Raw genomic sequence first — 22,939 nt, 5'->3', positions numbered from 1 at the left:
GAGGTGGTAGCAAATAAATATCAGGTTATTTATATTTTATATATTATAATATTTTATTTATATATTTGTTTATTTATAATCTATACAGAAAACGACAAATGGATAAGCAATCACTTATAATTATCAAAGTGGCAATATCGCTCTAAGTAATATTAGTCAGGAAAATGATTAGTTGTGTATAAATAAAAAAAAAATATTTTAGATGTAAAGGTTTATTGAATCTTTAGACAATAAAAGAGAACAGTTTGCTGAGTAACATTTTATACATTAGGTTTTGGCTCATAGTAAAATCAAGTATGGAGCTCATACTTGATTAAATAAAAATTATTTTCAGAAGCAATGGTCTTCCCTTCCGCCGGTCCAACAGTCATCAGCTCCAGCACCGCAATCTCAGGATTGGTCTTCCCTTCCGCAAGGCCAGCAGCCATCAGCTGCACCACCTCCTCAGAACCGACAGCGTGCTTGGAGACTTAAGATTTTTGAAAAGGAGCATGTAATGCATATATAGAGTGTAATTTGTCATATGTCAATATTTTAGCTGTTGAAATAAAACATATTTTTTTGGAAATATGTTTTTTGTTTTATTATTTCAATTTTACTAAATTGAATAGTTGTTTTGTGATTATGTAAAATATGTAGAAATATGTATTTTTCTGTAATTTGTTAAAGTAAGTTAAAGGGTAAAAAAAGTGGGGGTTGGAATTCCAATAGATTTTAAATTTTCACTTCCCCTTTATTTTTTTTTCCTCATTTTCCTTTTCCCCTTGTTTTTTTCTCATTTTTTCTTTTCCCCCACCCATAGCAGTCCCTTTTGCCCTGCCGAGTGGTTAAGGCGATGGACTGCTAATCCATTGTGCTCTGCACGCGTGAGTTCGAATCCCATCCTCGTCGTTCGGCTCCTTTAGCAGTAATCCTCGGTCCTGAGGACCCCACTCTGCACTTTTTGTGTCTTCCTTATCTGACACACTCAGTTCAGTTCACTGAGTGCTCTACTAATGAGCTGATGGTCTGAATCGGGAGTGTTAAATAAAAGGACCACGGAAAGTGACGAGGTGGTCGAGTGGTTAAGGCGATGCAAGGCTAATCCGTTGTGCTCGGCACACCTTGGTTTGTGTGGGTTTGAATCCCGTCCTCTTCATTTGATGATTTAGCACCACTGAGAGTCCACCAGAACAGACAGGCCCAACCTGTTTACGATGGGTAGCGGTGAGCTGTGATTGTGCTGTAGTTTAATGATACCTGGGGTCCGTTCTTCGTACCTCGCTTACAAGTATAAGTATTGTACTTACGCGGCCCCTTTAAGAAATCCGAATGTAGCGCGCAGGCAACTGTAGTGCGCATCATTTGAAAATAACGGTCGAAGAGGAAAAGCAGCTAGTGATTAACGGTGTTTAATTTGTTCAAATTTGATTTGAAAGATGGCAAAAATGGCGAAATAGTAACATTTATCTGGTCTGTCTCCTAAACCAACAATTTTGGGTGATCTTGGTGAGTTGTTGAACTCGCGTTTGATTGTATCTGCTGATTATAGCACAGCAGCAATGTGTCAAAAGCTATGAATCTGTATAACGTTAACTGATATTAATAATGATAGTCATAAGGTTATATGTTTATGCTACTAATTTTCATTGTATAAAACATTGGAGTAGTGATATTCTGCCACCATTTGTAGCTGTTTTAAGTATAGTGACGCTACAAAGCCGTAAAGCACAACATTAATTAAGTGCAAATAGCACACGTTGTGGGTAGAGGCTATTAACACTAACTCCATTCACCAATGTGGTATTAGACTGCGGTCAGGCCAGCCGCCAAGTCGAAAAGCACAGTCAATCTAGCCGCCAATATATTTCAACGGTCGCGCATAAACTGCGTATTACGGTAAATGCGTCCGAGAACTGATCCAAATGGCAGAGCTCGTCTAGAATGTGATTTTTACCATAGCGCTCATATACATATATAGGCCTATATATATATATATATATATATATATATATATGTATGTAGATGTATATATATTCTCTGTTTCTGCTTTTACAAAGCTATAAATATAAAAGTTCTAGATTGCACAGACTACTTTAACCTCAGATTGAGAGTGCACCTTGCCACAATTCTAGCAGCAGACTTTCAGGATTATCTGATGTGGAATTACAAAATAACAGCCCATCCAAATCTGATTTATACACTGTTTTGTCTCTACTTTAAAAAGCTATAAATATAAATGTTCTAGATTGCACAGACTACTTTAACCTCAGATTGAGAGTGCACCTTGCCACAATGCTAGCAGCAGAGTTTCAGGATTATCTGATGTGGAATTACAAAATAAGAGCCCACCCATATCTGATTTATACACTATTTTCTCTATATTTTAAAAAGCTATAAAAATAAATGTTCTAGATTGCACAGACTACTTTTATCTTAGCTTGAGAGTGCACCTTGCCACAATGCTAGCAGCAGACTTTCAGGATTATCTGATGTGGAATTACAAAATAAGAGCCCACCCAAATCTGATTTATACACTGTTTTGTCTCTACTTTAAGAAGCTATAAAAATAAAATTTCTAGATTGCACAGACCACTTTCACCTTAGATTGAGAGTGCACCTTGCCACAATGCTAGCAGCAGAGTTTCAGGATTATTTTATGTGGAATTACAAAATAAGAGCCCACCCAAATCTGATTTATACACTATTTTCTCTATATTTTAAAAAGCTATAAATATAAATGTTCTAGATTGCACAGACTACTTTAACCTCAGATTGAGAGTGCACCTTGCCACAATGCTAGCAGCAGACTTTCAGGATTATCTGATGTGGAATTACAAAATAAGAGCCCTCCCAAATCTGATTTATATACTGTTTTGTCTCTACTTTAGGAAACTATAAAAATAAAGGTTCTAGATTGCACAGACCACTTTCACCTCAGATTGAGAGCCCACCTTGCCACAGTGCTAGCAGCAGAGTTTCAGGATTATCTGATGTGGAATTACAAAATAAGAGCCCACCCAAATCTGATTTATACACTATTTTCTCTATTTTAAAAAGCTATAAATATAAATGTTCTAGATTGCACAGACTACTTTAACCTCAGATTGAGAGTGCACCTTGCCACAATGCTAGCAGCAGACTTTCAGGATTATCTGATGTGGAATTACAAAATAAGAGCCCATCCAAATCTGATTTATACACTGTTTTGTCTCTACTTTAGGAAACTATAAAAATAAAGGTTCTAGATTGCACAGACCACTTTCACCTCAGATTGAGAGTGCACCTTGCCACAATGCTACCAGCAGAGTTTCAGGATTATCTGATGTGGAATTACAAAATAAGAGCCCACCCAAATCTGATTTATACACTGTTTTGTCTCTACTTTAAGAAGCTATAAAAATAAAAGTTATTTTCCATAAAAAAGACATTGCAATTACTACAGTATAAATACATTTTAAACTAAAGTGGTTTATTTAAGATTTATTTTTGCTATTTTGCTATAATTGATATTTTAACTTGAAATGGTGTTATAAACAATTTTTTTATGTACATTTACATAGTTTATTTTTTTATAACTTTTTGCATGTTTGCTGAGTAATAGTTGATGTAAAAGAGTTAAAGGTAGTTTTAAAAAATTGATGTTATTGGTGCTTAATGGTGCCACCTGTTTAATATGGGTTACACTTTAGTTTAACATTTATTTATACTGTAGTAATTGCAATGTCTTTTTTTATGGAAAATAAATATTTTCATTTAATATATATATTTTTTTGTATACCATAAGTGTTGGTTTGGCAATTTTTAAGATATTTTAAGGCCAATATAGTATTTAAATTATTGTTTGATTTGAAGATTTTATTTTATTAAATTGTGGCCATTTTGTTTTATATGGTACTTCATTTTATAATGTTTTGAATTGTTTCAGTAAAGTGTTGTTTACAATCTTTAACTGTTCGTGGTGTTTTCACTGTACTATTACGAAAGTGGAATAAAGGGGTATAATATATGTGACCCTGGACCACAAAACAAGTCTTAAGTCGCTGGGGTATATTTGTAGCAATAGCCAAAAATACATTGTATGGGTCAAAATTATTGATTTTTCTTTTATGGCAAAAATCATTAGGAAATTAAGTAAAGATCATGTTCCATGAAGACTTTTGTAAAATTCCTACTATAAATATTTCAAAATGTAATTTTTGATTAGTAATATGCATCGTTAAGAACTTAATTAAGACAAGTTTAAAGGTGATTTTCTCAGTATTTTGATTTTTTTGCACCCTCAGATTCCAGATTTTCAAATAGATGTATCTAACAAACCATACATCAATAGAAAGCTTATTTATTGAGCCTTCATATGATGTATACATCTCAGTTTTGTAAAATTTAACCTTATGACTGGTTTTGTGGTCCAGGGTCACATATTTTATCATAGTCTTTTTTATACTGCAGTATTTGATGTTTGTAAAAATTTATGTATGTTGTTTTTTCGGGTAAGTTGAAAATAAATTCTGCAAGACGGTAGCCTTACATTAGTAAATTTGGACATTATTGAAGGTAGGTGTCAGAAGTGGTTAAGTGTTAAAATAAGGTGGCATGTATTTTTTTAATAAGCATAGTAATTTACAATTTACAAAAAATTATTAAATTTACAAAATAACCATGTTTTAATAAAGTTGTTTGACTATGGTTTTTGTAGGAAAACGCATGTATTTTGTTTATTTGGCAACGTTTTTAGAAAAGCTGTAGATAATGAATACTAGAGTATTTATATAATATATTTTAATATGGGAAATTTGATGATTAGAGAAAATATAAACACTTTTGTAAACGCATATAAAAACAGAGTGCATCAGAAGTACTGTAACATTTATTTAGAAGTTATGGTGTTTTATGAAAGTCAAGTCACCTTTATTTATATAGCGCTTTTAACAATACAGATTGTTACAAAGCACTGCACAGTATTTAGACCGCACAATAGTGTGTAGGTAACGCATTATTGTAAACAATCAATTTGAAGTTCAAGGCAGTTCAGCCAAGTATTCAGTGATATCTTCGTTAGTTCAGTTTAGTATTATATGATATCGCTGGAAAGCTTCCCCAACTGAGCAAGCCAGAGGCGACAGCGGCAAGGAACCAAAACTCCACAGGTGACAGAATGGAGAAAAAACCTTGGGAGAACCAGGCTCAGTCGGGGGACCAGTTCTCCTCTGGCCAGATAAAACCAGCAGTTTTAGCTAATGTCTTTGAAGAGAAACTCATCAGGTTCCTGTGGAGTCGCGCCGATGGTCTTCTAAGTTGGCGATGTCATTATTGATGATCCTTCTCTGGAGCTCATCTGGTGACCCCATAATCGGCGGTCCTCTGAGGGGTTGGCATCATCTCTTGTTAGGTATTCTGAATCCGGACTGAATCTTGTATAATTTGCAGAAACAGAGAAACAAATAGAGAAATAATTAGCGTAGCTGCTGTTCCAACCATGCAAAAATTATGTGTTTTGGCCAACCTGAAGAAAGTTGATGTGTATTTGATCAGATGTAACTGAAGTACAAAGTTATGAGATACATTATGTGAATGCTTGGCTAAAGAGATGAGAAGTAGTATTTTATAAGTGATACGCAACCTAATTAGTAGCCAGTGCAGAGACCGTAAAATTGGGGTAATATGATCATATTTTCTTGATTTGGTAAGGACTCTAGCAGCTGCATTTTGGACTACTTGTAGCTTATTTATTGAAGAAGCAGGACAACCACCCAGTAGTGCATTACAATAGTCCAGTCTAGACGTCATGAATGCATGAACTAACTTTTCTGCATCAGAAACAGGTAACGTGTTCCGTAGCTTAGAGTTAAAACCTCTATTCTGGGTCACTGCAGTTTCTCAGGCCTGTCGAGTGGATCAGCAACAAGCGCGCTTGGGATAGACAACAACACACCAAAGTCTAATACAAGTTGGTTTATTGTTATCTACCAAAGAAGATGGGGCAGTCCCATCTTTTATACAGCACCCTTACAAGCCTTCATGTAGGCGGGGGTTCACATATCATTTAAGCAAATACTTCTACATATGGGAAGGAAAAATACAGATGATCCAGAGCAACTATAAGGAAGAGAGGAAGATAGTGCAGCCGCACTCAACTGGTTTCCTGCCGACAGACAACCCTGAAACAGACAGACAAAACATTCCCAGACAGAACTGTATCATCACACTCTTAACTGAAGCAAACTGCGAAAGACAAGAAAACTACAAAATATTAACTCAAGGAAACTTCACTGCAAAACAAATTAATTCTTATAATCCCCTCTTCCAGACTCTCTCTAGAGTCTGGATTCTCCAGTATCCTTCTGTGGCAGTGGGCGATATCCTGCAGAGATAGCAGAGACCATAGTATACATACGTTGTGTGAAACATTTCACAATGCATGTGTGGCAAGTGTAATGTTGTCACACTAGATTATTGAAATTACTTTTATTTTATGGTACTAATGTACGGACTTTTATTTTGAAATTTGTATTAGGAGAGATTGCTTGAGTGATCGGTGATGTGGTTACAAGCATAAGTGTTATTTTCATTTGTTTATAGAGGTGTATTTTTATTTCAGAATTTCTGTTTTTGTTTTCCCTTTTGATAAATTTGTTAATCTGTTAAAAAAACGTTCAGGAAGCACTGTCACGCAAGTTCTATAGTGCGTGAGTGCAAGGGTAGAGCTGATGTAATTTCCAGGCGCCCTCTCTCTTTCGCTGATTGTCACTGCGATAAAAGGTATGTTTCATCAGCTCCTCATGAAAGTGTTTAAATACTGTTAATTACTCATCAGTCACTGATTTTCTGTATGAAATCTGTCTGTCTGTAACTTGTCATTATTTGGAGAGTAGCAATTCAAGTTATAAACGTTGTAAAAAGTATGTTTATTCAGAGTATGCTTTCGGGTAATGGCCGCCATTACACGTGCGGTATTCTGCTGAGTTTTGCGGTTTAATGCAGCACTCATTTGTAAAACAGTTAAAACGTTTCATCTGTATTAGGAGTTACACATTTATGACTGGATTAAGTTATATCTGTTTACTTTTATCTTTCTATTTTCAATGATCCATGAGAGATTTTAATGCATTTCCTGTTAAACGAATATACACTGAAAAGTATGTAATGATTGACAGGCACAGCTTGACAAGGGATTCTCCTTATTGTTTGTCTGATGGTGTCTGTTATACTTCAATACAGGTATGTAAATGGATCATTTATAGTTTCATTTTTCTGTGTTTTTCTTTGTTTTAATTCTGTTATTTCTGTAGTTTTAAAAATTGTCAATGCCTGTTATCTCTCTTTCGCTGATTGTCACTGCGATAAAAGGCACAGCTTGACAAGGGATTCTCCTTATTGTTTGTCTGATGGTGTCTGTTATACTTCAATACAGGTATGTAAATGGATCATTTATAGTTTCATTTTTCTGTGTTTTTCTTTGTTTTAATTCTGTTATTTCTGTAGTTTTAAAAATTGTCAATGCCTGTTATCTCTCTTTCGCTGATTGTCACTGCGATAAAAGGCACAGCTTGACAAGGGATTCTCCTTATTGTTTGTCTGATGGTGTCTGTTATACTTCAATACAGAGCAAAGAAGCCAGAAAGTAAATCCAGTTTATCAACATCCTTGTGTGGAGTTTCTTTCAATAACACAACGCAGAACAAGATCCACTACACGTGGACCAAAAATTCACAATAAAAACAAAATAAGTAATACCGGTATTATCATTGAGAAGGTGCAAACGTGCCAAATAGGCTAGAGAGAATACCCCAATTCCAATTGTTAGTTCTAGACTTTAGCTCATCCTCATATATCTGTGATGAGATCTGCTTCATAGTAGCTACAGCAGTGCCAATTGATCCCTCAGACTCATCATTTGCAGGTATGTATGTGCAGCATTTGTCACCTACAACAGAACAAACCCCTCCCTGCTGGGCAAGAAGCATGTCTAGGGCCAACCTGTTCTGCACGACCACCTGTCTCAGTGCACGCAGCTCGCTTTGTACTCCTACCAGTGCAGCTGTGGTGCTGTTTACAAATGATGCCAGTCGACAATGCATGATGTTCTGTTGTCTCAGTAGGTCAGAGACGCCAAACTGAGGTGTCATAGACTTCCACACCCGAGTCCAGTGTGACCTCATCTAATGTTCATCAGGGACGTCCTCGTTGTCCACTGATCGTTTGCTCCTGAAAGACAAATCACGTTGTGTATGCATAACAGTCACACGATGTTGCAGCTGCACTGGTGCACAGAGGCCTGTCCAGCTCATCCTGTACGTGTTGTTTACAGTGTCCCCACCACAGTACCAGTACCAGTCATCAGCCAGCACTGCACCTTTCGCTGGCCAGAGATCTTCACAGAGCGTGAGCAATTCAATGCAGGCAGTGTTCCTAGAGGTGTAACAAACAGTTTTATTATTTCCCTTAGCACATGCTGCGGTGTTCTTCTCACATGAGCCCCTCTCGAACCTTGGACAGTAGCTTTGCAGCCACCTTTCTATACCCTGCCCTTGGTTTATCATTTGTTTACAATTTGTAGCACTTATACACTTATACTGTACGTGTCACGTTATCACCTGATGTCCCATTAAAACAATAAGGAAACATAAACCTTCTGGTAACACCAGGCTAACTTTTACATCAACAGTTTCAGTTTCATTTTTACTTGATGCACTACCTTGTTTCATCAGTAAAGGGTGTTGTTACCCTCTTTACACACCTAGGAGACCATACATACATATTCCCTGCATAATATGTACAGAACACAGTGAAATTGGGGGGTTCACAGTTATAGACAAATGGTTTCAAGGATACAGTTATTGTGGTGCAGAATAATTCTTGACACACCACACATGATTCATTGGTCAGTTGACGCACTGTCCAGTTGGCATACTGCCAGAAGTGGTTTCTTTTGGCCTCCTCCTTTGAAGCGTTGGGTACCATGAGTACAGCTAGGACAATACAGATTATTGCTCTGGAAAACAAAAACAGTTAGTACTTGTAATACATTGTTCTTCATTTCAAGGGTTTCACTCTGGTTGCATGAATCCACTGTGGAAAAAGATCAGTTAAAACAGCAGTTCTGGTCACAGCTAATATCTCTGTAGGCCCATCATACAGAGAGTCATTAAGGCCCCCGGTTTTTAATTTCTTTATCAATACTTGATTGCCCACTTCAAAGGGGTGTGAGTTAGCTTTCGGGATCTCAGGGTGTTTCATGTTAACCCTTTCCCAGAACTCAGTTAATTTTTCTATTAGGCCTACAGAGGGACATGTGGTCAGTTAACACCACACCTATCCCTACCATTCCATGGCACCAAGGGATGGGGAAAGGTCGGCCCATCACCACCTCATAGGGTGATAAGTTGTCTAAATTTGGCTGAGGCATCATTCTTAGGTCTGCTAAGACAATTGGAAGAACCCTTGTCCAATCAGATGAATTCATACTGATCATTGCTTTTCTTATCTTTTGTTAAGATACTTTTGATGTGAAAGGTGTGCCCTTATCGGAATCTATTGATACTGGAATACCATATCTGGGTATGATTTCTTTGGTTAAAAACTGCACTACAACGTTTGCATTTTCCTTCGCACATGGAAAAGCCTCTACCCACTTAGAAAATTTGTCCACAAGCACCAAGAGGTATTTAAAAGGTCCCCTCTTGGGCATGTGTGTGAAATCAACCTGCCATTCAGTAAACGGTTGGTTAGGCCTTGGCAGGTGTTGATGTTTTGCTGGAGGTTACCTTATATTATTTTTAGCGCAAATTAAACATCTGTCAAGAATGTCATTAACCGTTTGCGGTAATTGGTCGACGCAAAATAAGGCTCGCATTGTACCCCTCTTCGGCCGCGATAAGTGATACCATGAAATTCGCAGACGAGAAACGGTAAAACAGACGTAGGTAAACACAGTCGACCATCTTTGTCACGCCAGAGGTCATCAGGTTCCTGAGACGCAGAAAAAACTGACCAAAATTGATGGTCATTATCAGCTGCTGCTTTTTGGACAGCGACAAGGTCAACATCTGGAATCATTGACGACGTCATTTTTGAGGTTGACACTACAGCTATATTAACATGGGGGCTTGGAGGCCCCTCTTGAGCAGCCCTTTTTGCATTTAGGTCAGCCAGTTAGTTACACTTAGCCTCATCTGTGTATAAATTCGAGTGACCCTTTGTTTTTACTATAGCTAACGAGCAAGGTAGACAAGAGGCCTCAATAAGTGTTTCAACAAGATGCTGTTGTTTACTGAAGAAAATAGTTTGCAGTTTCATCAGCAGAAGTCAGCTTCAACACTCCCGATGGAGTGCAGACAGCGACTGAGTGCAGATAGAGACTGACACACACACACATAGAGGCTTTATCTATCTTCAAGGTTGTCTTAGCCAGGCAAGACTCTTTATCAGTGTGTTGGACACACACACTTAGGTCGATCATTTTCTGGTTTTAGACAGGGAACAACCTCGAGCAGACGCGTCTCATCAGACTTATTACCCATTTTTGACATTATTATGAACTTATAATCTGCGCCAGTGAAATGGCTGTTACACGACAATTTTATTGGTTTGTCCACTTCTGGTAACATGCTCAAAATGTTTTTCATAGTCGAGACGGACGGCGGAGTTATCTCTATGTGGCCCTGTCGTTTTGTTATCCATAAATGAGCTTCATTTATTTTCTCTGCTGGGGGCGCGCGGCGAGCTGCGAAATTAAGCGCGGGCACGACAGGCGCGGGTGCAGGATAAGGCGGCGGCGCGCAAGGCGAGAATGTGGAAACGGAAGACAAGTCTGGATAGAGTTTGTTTGTAAATTCAGTCGCTTTGGTCGTTTGTTTTTTTTTTTTGCAAATTGGACTCGGCTTCATCTAACAGTAGTTTCTCGTTCTTACCCGTCGGCTTTTTTTGGCACGATACCCTTAACTGATCTGGGCAATGAAATGCCTTGTTTATCATTCCACACGGTTTGTGTTTTTAACCAAACATCTTACCCGTCTTTCATATATTTTTGGTCCCTTTCAGGGTCACCTTCACCTTTATATGTCAATCGAAAAGCTTGTGCCATATTATTTGGGTCAAAAGAACCCATTTTGGGATATGTAGGATACACACCATTGGCTTTGGTCCAACCCGAAAAATTATTCACCCATAAATTTGTGTAAAACCCCAACTACATCTATTCATCCAATTTGGTGTTTCGCCAGGATTTGGTTTAGGATAGGTGGCTCCCATGATAGATATACAGATAATATATACAGATATTCACCTCACCATGGGACAGACCGAAACTCGTGACTCACACTTTTGCTTTTAATTTCGTTTTCGATTTTGATTTATAGCGGTCTTCCCAGCCTCGCTGAGGGTATACCTTACGTCAGTACAGATAGTCAGACTATACTCTGTCTTACCCTACTACGCAGTTAAACAATTGGTAATCAGACAGTCAGACTATATTCTGTCTTGCCCGAGTTACGCAATTTAATCAGCAATTACTAATTAGACAGTCAGACTATACTCTGTCTTGCCCAAGTCACGTAATTACAGACACACAGTAATAGTAATGTCACTGATCAGGTAGTCAAACTATACTTTGTCTTACCTGATCAGAGACATCACGTCAGGGGTCACCAAATTGTTAGAACCTTTGTTTTGGGTCACTGCAGTTTCTCAGGTCTGTCGAGTGGATCAGCAACAAGCGCGCTTGGGATAGACAACAACACACCAAAGTCTAATACAAGTTTGTTTATTGCTATCTACCAAAGAAGATGGGGCAGTCCCATCTTTATACAGCACCCTTACAAGCCTTCATGTAGGCGGGGGTTCACATATCATTTAAGAAAATACTTCTACATATGGGAAGGAAAATTACAGATGATCCAGGGCAACTATAAGGAAGAGAGGAAGATTGTGCAGCCGCACTCAACTGGTTTCCTGCCGACAGATAACCCTGAAATAGACAGACAAAACATTCCCAGACAGAACTGTATCATCACACTCTTAAATGAAGCAAACTGTGAAAGACAAGAAAACTACAAAATATAAACTCAAGGAAACTTCACTGCAAAACACATTAATTCTTAAAACAACCCTCATCCTAACCAACCCTCAGCTCCCCCTATGGTGTCAAGGATAAGGGTTACATGGACTCGGAGCTCTTTTTAAGGGGCCGTTCACATGTAGCGTCTTTTAGGCGCTCAAGTTCATTATTTCAAATGGAGACTCGCGGCTTGCGCGCGCATACTGGAAGCGTTTTTCCAGGCGCGTCTGCGCTGCATCGAGATAAAAACTTCTCAACTTTTCAGAATGCTGCAAGCGCACCGCAGGTCATGTGACATGAACCAACCAATCAGCTTCCTCACGTTTTTCCGTTACATTGAAATCTCAGCAGAAACATGGAGGAGCAGCTCATCATTGTGGTCCAGGGATTTCCTAAACTTTATGATTTATGAAATATGCTCCTGAGGAGAGACCACTAATTTTAATCATGGACCAACACGAGACACACGTTTCAAAAGACGTAATCATGTTCTGCAGGGAAAACCAAATTGAAATTCTCTGCCTACCTGCCAACACAACACATATTCTGCAGCCCCTCGACATTGCAGTCTTCAACCCACTGAAGACTGCTTTCTCCACTATGGCTTCCAGGATGGGTCACCACTCCTCAAACATGTCTACCCCACTGCAGTCACAGCCCAAAACATTAAGGCTGGGTTTCGCATGGCTGGCATCTTTCCTCTCTCCAGGGCTGCTGTGGACACAACCCAGGTATTTTGACATTAATAATATGATAATTCATCCTCTTAAAAGTTACTTACATTTCTTTTCAAGTGTGTTAATGAGTTTTACATACGTTTTATTTTATTAGGTGGAAAGAGTGCTTCCATTTGCAGATGGAAATGATGCCACACCATCCAGCACTCCCACCACTCCGTCAGACACAACATCCATCGCTCCTGCCACACCATCTGCTACACCAACCAGCTCTGCCACCACAACACTGAGCCAAGCATTCACATAATGTATCTCAGAACGTTGTATCTGATCATCTGATCAAATGCACATTAATATTCCTCAGCTTGGGCTAAACACGTCATTTTTGTTTGGTCGGAAGTTGGAACAGCAGCTACGCTAATTATTTCTTTGTTTCTCTGTCTCTGCCACGGGATTTCCATCCCGTGGTAACTAGGGTTTACACAAGATTCAGCCCGGATTCAGAAGAAGAGATGATGCCAACCCCTCAGAGGACCGCAGATGATGCCAGCCTTGAAACAACATACAGCACTACATAATTTTCCTACAAGTCGATTACAGCACATAACCATTGCAATTAGTGTTCATCATCTGTTTGATTACACAGTTACTGATTTTAATATTTATATCATATGTACATCGACTCAACATACAGTATTCACCACTAATAAGCTACTAAATATATTGTAGTAGCCTAAAACTTTTGTACAGCTGCTCTGCAACAATTTGTATTGTAAAAAGCGCTATACAAATAAACTTGAATTGAATTGAATTGAATTGAACATCCATTACTCATTCACCCACACCATCCAGTGCTCACGCCACTCTCACCTTCACGTCCAGCACTCAACCTGATGACAGATTAAGCACAACTCAAACACCTCGTCCCACCTGTAACTGTCACGGTGAATAACAGGAGGTCTGGGTCCAAATGCAGGGAGAGAAAGAATATATTTAATAAACACAAAATCAAAACCAAAAAGCCAACACGGTAGACTCAACATAAACTCAAACATAAACTGAACAAAACAAGAGCAAGGTCATAGGTAGAACTGGAACACAAAAAACACAGAGGACAAAAGACAATGCAGACCTGAATCCAGAGTGAGCAGAAAGAGTTCTTATAGTCCAAAGATAATTGTGAACAGATGTGGGTGATCAGTGCAAATGACAAAACAGACGTGAAGAATCAGAGGAGTGAGTGCAAACAGCGACCTCAGGTGGCTGAGGGAAAACCCACAGCCCCGATCATGACAGTACCCCCTCTCTAGGGAACGGCTACCAGACGTTCCCAAAACAAAAATTCTGGAGGGAGGAGGAACGGTGGAAGGTGCATCAGGGGGAGGGATGGCGGGCCAGGCCCGTGCAGCGGAGGAACGTGAGCGGACACCGCCGCCAGAGGAACGTGAGCTGGTCTCGCCACCAGTGGAACGTCCGCGGGCACCGCAGTCAGAGGAACGTGAACTGGCCTCGCCGCCAGAGGAATGTCCGCGGGCCCCGCCGCCAGAGGAACGTGAGCTGGTCTCGCCGCCAGAGGAATGTCCGCGGGCCCCGCCGTCAGAGGAACGCGAGCTTGCCTCGCCGCGTCAGGAACGTCAGCGGTCACCGGCGCGTCAGGAACAGAGAGAGCGGTCACCGCCGCGTCAGGAACAGAGAGAGCGGTCACCGCCGCGTCCGGAACAGAGAGAGCGGTCACCGCCGCGTCCGGAACAGAGAGAGCGGTCACCGCCGCGTCCGGAACAGAGAGAGCGGTCACCGCCGCGTCCGGAACAGAAAGAGCGGTCACCGCCGCGTCCGGAACAGAGAGAGCGGTCACCGCCGCGTCCGGAACAGAGAGAGCGGTCACCGCCGCGTCCGGAACAGAGAGAGCGGTCACCGCCGCGTCCGGAACAGAGAGAGCGGTCACCGCCGCGTCCGGAACAGAAAGAGCGGTCACCGCCGCGTCCGGAACAGAGAGAGCGGTCACCGCCGCGTCCGGAACAGAAAGAGCGGTCACCGCCGCGTCCGGAACAGAAAGAGCGGTCACCGCCGCGTCCGGAACAGAGAGAGCGGTCACCGCCGCGTCCGGAACAGAGAGAGCGGTCACCGCCGTGTCCGGAACAGAGAGCGCAGTCGTCTCCACCCCCACCGCAAAGCAGGGGCGCTTCCGCATAGCCTCGGCGATACGAGCATCCACCGCCAGGCAGGCGTAGATGTACTCAAAGCGCGCTGCCGATGCCGCCTCAAATGACATCCCCTCCGTCATGGGAGCAGAGGGAATGGTCACCGCCTCAAAAAAAAAAATTCCTCCCTGCTGGACCCATTATGGAGGTCTGCATTCTGTCACGGTGAATAACAGGAGGTCTGAGTCCAAATGCAGGGAGAGAAAGAATATATTTAATAAACACAAAAACAAAAACAAAAAGCCAACACGGTAGACTCAACATAAACTGAACAAAACAAGAGCAAGGTCATAGGTAGAACTGGAACACAAAAAACACAGAGGACAAAAGACAATGCAGACCTGAATCCAGAGTGAGCAGAAAGAGTTCTTATAGTCCAAAGATAATTGTGAACAGATGTGGGTGATCAGTGCAAATGACAAAACAGACGTGAAGAATCAGAGGAGTGAGTGCAAACAGCGACCTCAGGTGGCTGAGGGAAAACCCACAGCCCCGATCATGACAGTAACCCGGTGGCTCCCAAAAATTACCTGGTGGCAGCAGGTGTAATACCTGAGAGTCTGGCTAACGTTCTCATGAGTCCAGCCCTGGAGAGGAAGGAGAAGGTGAGGCGTCGCATTCCTTTGCCAATCCGTGTTATCACCAGCGACGAGTATTTCAAACTGCTGGTAGAAAAAGAAACTAAAGGAAAAGAGAAGGAAGAAAACAAAAGAAAGTGCAAGGAAGAGATGGCAAAAAAAGAAAGAAGGAAAAGAGACAAGCCCACGAGGCCAAATGTCAAAAGAGGCAGGCACCTCCTTCTCAGACGGGAGAGGGAGAACACTGTGCTGTCTGCCGTAGAGTGGTCCCACCTGGCTCAGAAGATGAGGCCATTGATGAATGGCTCCAGTGTGATCTGTGCCAATTGTGTGTGCAGAAGTGGAGGAAGTGCCAGACACCGACTGGCTGTGCCATAAATGTTGTCTGTCAACATAAAACACCTGAGAAATGTCCCCACAAGGTCAAAATCTACTGGTATTCCTATCCTTGTGGGGACACACACATGCACACAAATGTACATAATGCACACTGAAAATGAATGTTATTTGCAGTTATACTATTGTCAGTTTGTTGTTTAATGTAAATAGTTGTAAACAAACACACACACACACACACACACACACTTGTATCCTGTTCATTTATGTGTGTTAAAGTTTTCAAATTGGTTAATCATTAAATATTTTAAATCAGTTCAAATTGTTTGTCCTTGTTTATCTTAAGAAACGCATGGTATGTTAACTTAATGCTATTTACTAACGTTTCACATGGTTATTAACCCATATGCCAAAATATTGCGACACGATCAGGCCTAGCTCGCGTGGTCATCTAGCTTATTTAAGTAGCAAATTACTTGACTTTTAAACAAATAAAAGGGTACTCACCTTCCTTATTAATTTAAATGTTGTTTTCTTCAGTAAAAACAAATAAATGGCACACTGTTGATCCGTTAAATGTCCATTTTTGTCATTGAAATCAAGATGCGCACTCTGTACGGAACACCATCGTAAGCCTGTACGGAACATCGTTAATGCTTATCATCTTCCGTACACGTGCGGGTAGGGATGGGTATCGTTGCAAAATGTTCGATACCGATACCGATACCCTGAATTCGATACTGGTTCTGAACGATACTTTTTTTCTATAATTTTATTTTAAGAAATGTATTTTAACGAGATTACTTTTTCAGGATGTTTGTGACACTTTCACATCAGGCTTATCTCTAAGACCAATAAACAAAGGAACAAAAGCGCAAAATGAACAAAGTGTAGTTAACACAATATATCAGTGAATGTTTTTATAATAAAGTTCAAACAGTTTTAACTCAATCAGATTTAAGTATTTGTGAGGCTCACTGCTGCTTAAAGGTTTAGTTCACCCAAAAATTTGAATTCTGTCATTATCTACTAATGAAGATATTTTGGATTTTATCCAAGAGCGTTCTGATCCTCCCATGGATAAATCTTTGAATAAAGTTATTTTTGTTTACTTTACACAGAAGTATTCACATTGACTTATTTCGACTATGTTTTTGGTTCCTTTCTGGGCATTGAAAATGCATATCCAGTAAATATAGGAGGATCAGAAAGCTCTTTGATTAAATCCAAATGATCTTATTGATTACAGAATTTTCATCTTTTGGTGAACTAACCTTTTAAGATCACCTGAAATCACTCAACAGTTCTTCTTCAGAAAAATTAGCATGTAGCACTGATATTGATTCTTCAAGGTCGATTTTGATTGCTGATGTTTTACAAGTAAATGGGCTGATTCTGAAAGCCTTTTTAATATATTTAGTTTACACCTTAAGCAAGGGACAAGAATGAATGATAATATGAGTACATGAACAAAATGTTTATTATAAGTACAGCCATTTAAATTAGAGGCAACCAGTGCATTTAGATTAAAATCTAAATAAATGACAAAATATATTATAAATAACAAAAAATAAACGACAGTTCTTTCTTAGTGGTGTAGACAATAAATACAGCCATAATCAAAATAGGCTACTCTTTCAAAAATCAAAGTGCAAAAGAGACTGAATCTTCAAGCATGATACAGAGCTATTAATAGACAACTACACAATTTATTAGCCCACATACTAATAACAGCTTCAATATTTTATGTAGCCTAATTTGCGCGCATTGGGGAGTCGTTCTCTAAACGTGGGGTATTAAAATTGCTTTAAATGTGTGTGCGCGTGTTACTTTTGGTTTTGTTTCAACGATCCCGCGAAACTCGGCGGTGATGAGCGTGCATTCTACAATACAAGAGATTACTTTAACAAAACCTTTTGAAAGTGGGAGGACACAAACGGGATTTTGAAAAGCGTGTCCCCAGTGAAAATGATGCCCCTGAGTGCAACTCTGAGTTATCGTTTGATGTGAATGTATGTTGCGTTGTACCTATACTGAGACTATATTGAGACTGAGGCGCCATAATTGTATCCCACAGAATGTTGTCTGGTGTTTTCTCATATTTGACGTTTTGCCAGTCTTGGACGCGATAACCTTTTTACAAATATTGCATCGCACGCTGTTGCCGTCAATATTGGCATATTGTAGAAATACTTTTGATCTCTTATACATCGTTTGTGTTAAATTTATGCTATGCTTTAAAGTATAGTGTACATTACAGCCTCACATTTGACAAGCTCTGGGCGAGTGGGCTTGACCGCCATAAACTATTGATTTTCAAGGCAGCCTCGCCGCAGCTAATCACCAGCATTTGATCTGGGCAAGTAAAAGATACCGCACGTTTTCTAGCTCACTGACGTTGACAAGATTATATCCTTGGGTATCGAAATTTGGTACCGAACGAAAATGATTTTTTCGATACTCGATAGTATCGAGACAATTCAGTCGGTGCTTAAAAAGTATCGAACTCGATACCCAGCCCTACGTGTGGAGGAGGTGCTTTTCCCCACTTTTCTCAAAAACTATTGGTCCAAAAGACATCAATCAATGTGTGTACTGTGCAATAGGTATTCTCCCAGAGAATGATCACACAAACATGCTTGTCAGGCTTTCAACAACGGAGGAGTGGTCAATGGCGTGCGATAAAAGACGAAAAGTGTACATAGTTAGTCTACGTTACATATCTTAGTATCCTACCAGTGTGTGTTACTGTGTTTTGTTAGCTGCGGCTAGGCGGTAATGTTATATTTATATCTTGCCGAATATATGTAGTGAAAGAAATCTGCACCTCACTTGAATAGTCAAATACAGACAGTTTACTTAAGATGTAATTTACCTAAACACAGTCGCTAATGTTTTGAGTCCAGATTAACAAACCAAGTTAGGTGTCAGTTACTGGATTTTAAAGTTACATCAGTATAATTAAGCCTATCGTTACAAGCAGTCGGTCTTAATTATAATCAAGCAACAAAATACTAAAGAGAAAATCATTAAATGTACTTAACTTGCCTTTGTATTAGTCCTATTGTTTGTAACGTCAATTTGCTACTTTGATCGTATGTTGAATGAAATACAATATTATAAATAACTATACTGTGATATATTACTATTGTGAAATAATATAGTCATATCGTGCACCCATGCTAGTTTTAAGATCAAACTCACAAAATGTGACAGAACTTCAAAATGAGTAACTTAACCTAAGAACACTGTTATGTGAACTCATCTGACAGAGAGAGGACCTGAAAGTATGATCATTGGACTCCATGGAGAAGAATACTATATGTAAACCAGGATTTTGGATCAGCTGTGCAGATTTGGTATGGAGCTGGTGAGTACATTTTCGTAAGCCCATGTCTGTCAGTAAGTAGATAATGTCTTATCAAACAAATTCATTTTAATTTAATTGAATGCTTGTGTGTGTGTTTCCTCCTTATGATCCTGAAGATTTGGGAATGAAAATCTTCTAATACATGATCTTCAGAGGAAGTAAGTATTCATTTCTAACGTTAAGACACACTAACATTAATTTTATTTTTAAAGGGAAGTTCATAGTATTTTTCACTTGTGTACAAATTCTGTAAAATGAGAATGTTGATAAAAATATCATAAATGTTTTCTTTATCAATTAACTTCTTTTAACTAAATTAAATCAACATTTGGTGTGACCATCATCCTGTGTTTAAAGCAGCTTTTGCACTAGGTGCACTTGCGGATAGTTTTTCAGGTTTGCAGGTGGGCCTCTTGAAGCATCTTGGAGACGTTGCCACAGTTCTTCTAGATTCAATCTGTCTCAGTTTGTTCTGTCATTCTGTGCAGAATGGATGATGATAAGATCAGATCTCTGTTTGGAGCACTGGCTGTTGTCAAACAAAAGTCTTACTGGATTATTACATTTAATGGCAAAATTAATGTTTAGAAATATAAAATAAATTACCCATTGAAACACTACAGCAAAAGATAAACATGACTGAATTAAAATCCTTTTTAGCTGGTAAAAATACTAGTGTTCTAATAATTTTGGACACCACTGTGTTTGGAGCCCATGGGAGTCAGTAGAATATTGTGGATTAAAATAAAATGATGTGGATGAGATAGAAATAACTAGTATAGTTATAATAACTATAATAACTTGAATAACTAGTAGCGAAAATTCAATAATCTAAATTTACATCTGAAACTAATAAAATTGTTAAGTCTTGATAATTTTGTATATGTGTTGGTTTTGTATTTATTCAGTTTTTAGATCAATTCTGACACAAATATTTCCTGTTGATAATTCACTCACCCCTCTGTCATTCAAGATGCTTATGTCTCTTTTTCTGTCAAAAAGGTTTTTGAGGAAAACCTTCCAGGATTTTTTCTACATATTTCGATGGGAGCCAACAGGTTGAAGGTCCAAAATTAATTGTCAATGCAGCTTCAAAGGGCTCTTCATCATCCCATCCAAGGAATAAGGGTCACTGGGAACTTGTAAAGCCCTTTGAAAGCTGTATTGAAAATTGGCTGTATTGTGGCGTGCAACCAAAGGCATCGCTGGGATTCGAACGCAGGATCTCCTGTTTACTAGACTAGCCGGGCAGCACATTAGCCCTCCGGGAGGGCGACTCTGACAATCCAGGCTTCCAGAGAAGAGGCCAGGCGTTGGCTGATCGGGCGCTGGACAGCTTTAAGGCGTTTGCCGACAACTGTGTTTTGCAAAATTAACCACTCGCTATCGGAAAAGCTTGCGTTTGCTGGACTGGAAAACCGCCCAAGGCACCGCTGGGATTTGAACCCAGGATCTCCTCTTTACAAGACAGGCGCTTTGACCAGCTAAGCCACGGCGCCTCCTTGGTGGGACCCGTTAGCCTACGATGCTATCCTTCAAAAGCACGTGAGAGGGTAGTGTTGCAAGGCAAGCTGCCCGCTGTCCTCGAGCTTCTATGTGTCTCCATTTCGCCGTCTGTTTTTTGGTAAAGCACGACGTTGGCTGTATTGTGGTGCGCAACCAGAGGCATTGCTGGGATTCAAACCCAGGCTGACCTTCCAGGTCTGTGACCGTCCAACAGTAAAAGAGCGCGTTCTCTCTCTGCAGGAAGGACAGGCCCTCGGGTCTCTGCACAATTGCAGTGCCCAGTGTTGTTTGAAAGGCAGAGGCACTGTAAGGGCCTCAGGTCCAAGGGAGGGCAAAAAGATCCAAGCTGCCATTTGCAAGGCACCGCTGGGATTTGAAACCAGGATCTCCGGTTTACTAGACAGGCGCTTTAACCAACTAAGCCACGGCGCCAACCCACATGTTAATCGTGGGGATGGCGGCTTAGACGATGCATGAATAAACACTTTGTACGTCCTGCTTCCTCCACTTGATGCAAGACAGTTATTGCCATACCTCACTGAATTGGTTCTTGGGCATGTTTTGCTACCTTTTAAATATGATTGACTTTTTTTTTAAAAACAATTTACGCTGGGAACAGGAGGCCTCCAAATGGTTTCTGCTGTCCGATTGCAACACTGCGCATGATGGGCTTAAGAAAATGGCAAAAATCACAACTCAAGCTCCTCTGTGTCCCCATTCGCTGCCCATTTTTTTGGTAAAGCACGACGTCGGCTGTATTGTGGCGCGCAACCAAAGGCATCGCTGGGATTCGAGCGCTGGATCTCCTGTTTACGAGACAGGCACTTTAACCAACTAAGCCATGGCGTCAAATCAAAAGCAAGGCTGTCGGGAGGGTGACTCAGAGGGTCAAAACATCCAGAGGCGGGAAAGGTGCTGGTACGCTTAAAAGAGAGGCGCTGCGTTCGAAACCGCATACTTCCATACTATATAGTAGGTAAAAAGCAGTAGGCGAGGAAAAAAGTATGTTTGAATGTTCAGTATTCATAAAAGAGTAGGCGAGAATTAGTAGGCGAGTGGACTAATTCTCACTAGATTCGGACAAACGTATACTTAAAGTGCGTTCGAATATGCCTACTTACCTACTATATATTAGGGAAAAAGAGTACGTGAAGAAAGAAGTACCTTCGAAACCTCAGTATTCATAAGAGTAGGCGAGAAATCCCTACTGCTTCAGCCCAGATTCTGAAGTGTTCATCTGATGCACACTTTTCAATCCCAGGAGGCCACAGGAGGCCAAAACGCGACCAGGGTGCAAACCGAAACACGGTTCACTGTCTTAAAATCATATTTGTTGAGCTACTGTATCGTAAACTGTTGATTTGCATAAGGTGCCAAGACGTTAGACAGTAATGCTAAAGTATATTTCTGATCTCGCTGTAAAACACGTTTTATTACGTATAGCTACCATAGACATCTTAAATATGATTACTAAATGTTTAACAACGGACAGGAATAAGTTCTGAGAGAATTAAATGAGCCCATCACAACACGAAACAGACATCTAAATGAGTGATGGACATTATTTGAGTTAATGTAGAATTCACTGTTGCCAACACTGCTTTAGATTAATGTTATGTAAATAAACACATGTACATATAGTAACTAAACATGAGTTATCTGTTTCATTTGTCTAATAGTACTGTTGATAAATTCAGGAGCATTTGAATTTGATGATAAACCAATTAACACAACAGCTACCTCATAAATGTAGTATTGAGCACACGAATCAGAGGGAACTGAATCTTGGCTGGATGTTACAGGGACAGATGAGGCAAGTATGCTTGTCAGGTGAAGAATGACTGATAAAGCAGTGCTGCCATCAAAGGCTTTGAGTGAGTACACTACAGACATCAATAAAACATATTTTAAACCTTAAGTTGCAGTTTATTAATAATATTTAATAAAAAATAAAAAAATAAATTAAGCAGAGCTATTACACCACTTTTCTGATTCTTGATTTCTGTGCCTTTGTTGCAGATATTTTGTGGTGGAGCAGGACCTGAAAAAAAAAGATGACAGCAGCATTTACAGGAAAAAAAGTAAAATCTGAAACTTAATATAAAGATTGTTCATTTTGTTTGTTACTTCTAATACAGAGATCTAATGACATTGTGCTGTTAAAATGACAGCTTTTGTATTGTATTTGTGCATCTTTGTATGATCTGAAATGTCTGCAGACTGGTGTGTGCAGT

At 39.9% G+C, this 22,939-nt stretch overlaps 1 non-coding gene across 1 annotated transcript; it reads right to left on the bottom strand.

Moving 5' to 3' along the window:
• Positions 1–20,624: 20,624 nt before the first annotated feature.
• Positions 20,625–20,698, bottom strand: trnat-ugu (transfer RNA threonine (anticodon UGU)). Its single transcript has one exon. It is a non-coding gene; the product is annotated as a tRNA-Thr (tRNA).
• Positions 20,699–22,939: the final 2,241 nt, after the last annotated feature.

The sequence above is a fragment of the Garra rufa genome, chromosome 2 (assembly GCF_049309525.1).
Source record: "Garra rufa chromosome 2, GarRuf1.0, whole genome shotgun sequence".
In the NCBI taxonomy this organism is placed as follows: domain Eukaryota; kingdom Metazoa; phylum Chordata; class Actinopteri; order Cypriniformes; family Cyprinidae; genus Garra; species Garra rufa.
The sequence above is the reverse complement of the archived record's forward strand: the minus strand, read 5'-3'. Positions and strand labels throughout refer to the sequence as shown.